This window comes from Citrus sinensis, chromosome 6, assembly GCF_022201045.2.
Source record: "Citrus sinensis cultivar Valencia sweet orange chromosome 6, DVS_A1.0, whole genome shotgun sequence".
NCBI classification, from domain to species: domain Eukaryota; kingdom Viridiplantae; phylum Streptophyta; class Magnoliopsida; order Sapindales; family Rutaceae; genus Citrus; species Citrus sinensis.
Genome location: NC_068561.1, coordinates 1,419,656 through 1,422,131, shown reverse-complemented (window position 1 = coordinate 1,422,131; position 2,476 = coordinate 1,419,656). Strand labels below are relative to the sequence as shown.

Here is a 2,476-nt window from a genome sequence, read left to right as displayed (position 1 = left end):
AGAGAAGCTGTCAAACCGACCCAACTGCAAACCCGAAAACCCGACCCGGAACCCGCAACCTTGACCCGACCATATCTCCCATTTCCGGCCACCGTTTCGGCCGAGCTTGGTACCAATCTGAAGCTTAGAAGTCGGCCGTCGTTCCCTTGCCATCCTCATCGCCGAAAACCAACCGGAACGCCGGTGATCAAAGCTTGAAACCCGCGACTGTTTCACTTTACTCCGTCAGGATTTTCGCCGGTTTTGGGTGACACCACTGGTTGGATCTTGTTCCCCATGACTCCCTCTTCCATTTCCGACCATCCATAGGCACCGACAGTCACTGTTTTGCCGCCGGTCGATTGTTGGAATTCACGGCTGCCGAGCTCGATTCCGGCGTCGTTGCCGCGCGTTGGAGCTAACCGCCGGTACCATTGAACTCAGCGTGATTGGAACTTTCAGATTTGAGCTTCCTAGCCAGCGTTGACCAAATTTCGGTGACCGTTGACCAGCAAGGGCATTTTGGTAATTTCACACTATGAGGGCAATTTTGTAATTTTTGAGCCTGTGGATATTTTAGTAATTCCTAGAATTGAGAAGTGGGTGTAATTACGATTCCGAGGGTAATTCGGTGATGTACGATTTCAGAGTATGTGTTAATGATTTACGGACTCAAGGGCATTTTAGTAATTTTAGGGACACGGGAGTTGTCAATTATGGATAGATGTTTGTTTCAAGTTTATTGCATAAAATTTATCGTAATTCCGATTTACGGAAAATAATTTTGTCGTTTCCTTGATTTAGGAGGATCCGCGAGCGAGAACCGGTCCGCGGACGTGGACGATAACCGACCGTGAACACCGTCACTGTGAGTGGAATATACAAAACCTATTTTTATAGTTAACTATGATAGTAAAGCATGTTTGCGAAATAAGTATTTAAATGTTCTGATTTAATGATTTCTCGAAATGTTTGGTTAATGATTTTGCGTATCGATTTTGAATAAAGCATGATAGTATTTTAAAGATAAGAAAAGTGGATTCAAATGTGGTATGATTTAAAATATGGTTAAGAGGTATGTGAATATGAGTAGAATGATTGTTTTTGAAATCATTAGACAGTACCCTTCCCTCCAGATACAGTGATACAGATGAAAGGCCTTTGGGGCCCGTCTGAACACACATAGAGGCTTTGGGCCGTGTGTTTGGGCGCTTTTGCCTTTTGGGGGCATATGCATGCGGTATGATAAGTACAGATATACTGATATGAGATGCAGACAGCTGTTGAGATACAAATTATACAGATGATACAGATGAGATACAGGCCTTTGGGGCCCGTCTGAGTACACACAGAAGCTTTGGGTCGTGTGCTTGGGTGCTTTTGTCCTTTGGGGACTAGATTATGCATGCACAGATATGATGAGATATGAGATGGTATTTCCCTGTCTATTTGTGTAGCTCCGGAGCGTGGCGGTACCCAGATAGTACGTCATTGCCTGTCCGTTGAGGTCCGGATATGACGAGATTATTTCCCTGGGTACTTGTTTGGTGATGATTTTCAGATTTGTGAATTCTATATGATATTGTGATATGATGTCCATTCTGATTTCAATGTTTAATGATTTATTACTAGTTTTTCGCTTATGGTTTAATGAAATCGTGCTTGGAAATGATATGATTATTTCTTTTAAAGTAAGAATTAATTTTCAAAAATACTATCCACTCACTGATCTCACTGAGTTTTAAACTCATCCCATTTTTATTATATTTTCCCCCCTCACTAGGAGGTTGCAGGTACACCAGACCAACCCAGCGACTGTAAAAATATTTTGAGTCTTGGCCACGTGATGGTGTTAGAAGATATAAATGTTTTTGTTAGGACATCTTGGTCATCTTGCTCTTTGGGGATTGTATACTTTTGTTATCTTATTCTTTTGGGATTAAGAATAAATTGAGATATTAATATTAGTTATAATATTATCTTTTGAGACTCTGGAGATATAAAACTCAGCATTTTGGTTGAGGATGTTGAGCACTGGAGTTTGTTGTATATTGAATTGTTTTAGGAGTGTTATATATATAAAGGAGACTCTGCCGAATTTTCGGCAGAATCTTTACGAATAGAATTATTATCAAGTCCGTTTTGATGAGACTAGATAGACTCGCCTGGGGGGATTCAGGGCAGATCGTTACACGACACTTAATATCCATCACTATGTGGCTCGTGCCGTTGGTTACACCATTGTGAAGGTTTTGATTACGCCAAAACCAAAGCCTCCAGATCGTGACTCCAAAAAGACATGCCCAGTCAAAAAACCCTTCATACTTCCTCAAGTTCTTCAAATTATACAACATCCAATCTCTGAGATTCAGATTAAAAAACTGTTGCCGGATCTCAAGGGGTAGCAAAGCTAACCAAACATGCTTAGCACCGGGGTAGTCTCTCAAAGCATGGAGAGTATTCTCAATGAGACAGCCACATCTCGCATAGCTCATAT

The 2,476-nt window shown here is 41.4% G+C and overlaps 1 long non-coding RNA gene across 1 annotated transcript; it reads left to right on the top strand.

The window, feature by feature from the left end:
* The first annotated feature begins 234 nt into the window (after positions 1 to 234).
* Positions 235 to 1,900, top strand: LOC107174980 (uncharacterized). Its single transcript, XR_008055800.1, has 3 exons — positions 235 to 504; positions 784 to 847; positions 1,763 to 1,900. It is a non-coding gene; the product is annotated as an uncharacterized LOC107174980 (long non-coding RNA).
* Positions 1,901 to 2,476: the final 576 nt, after the last annotated feature.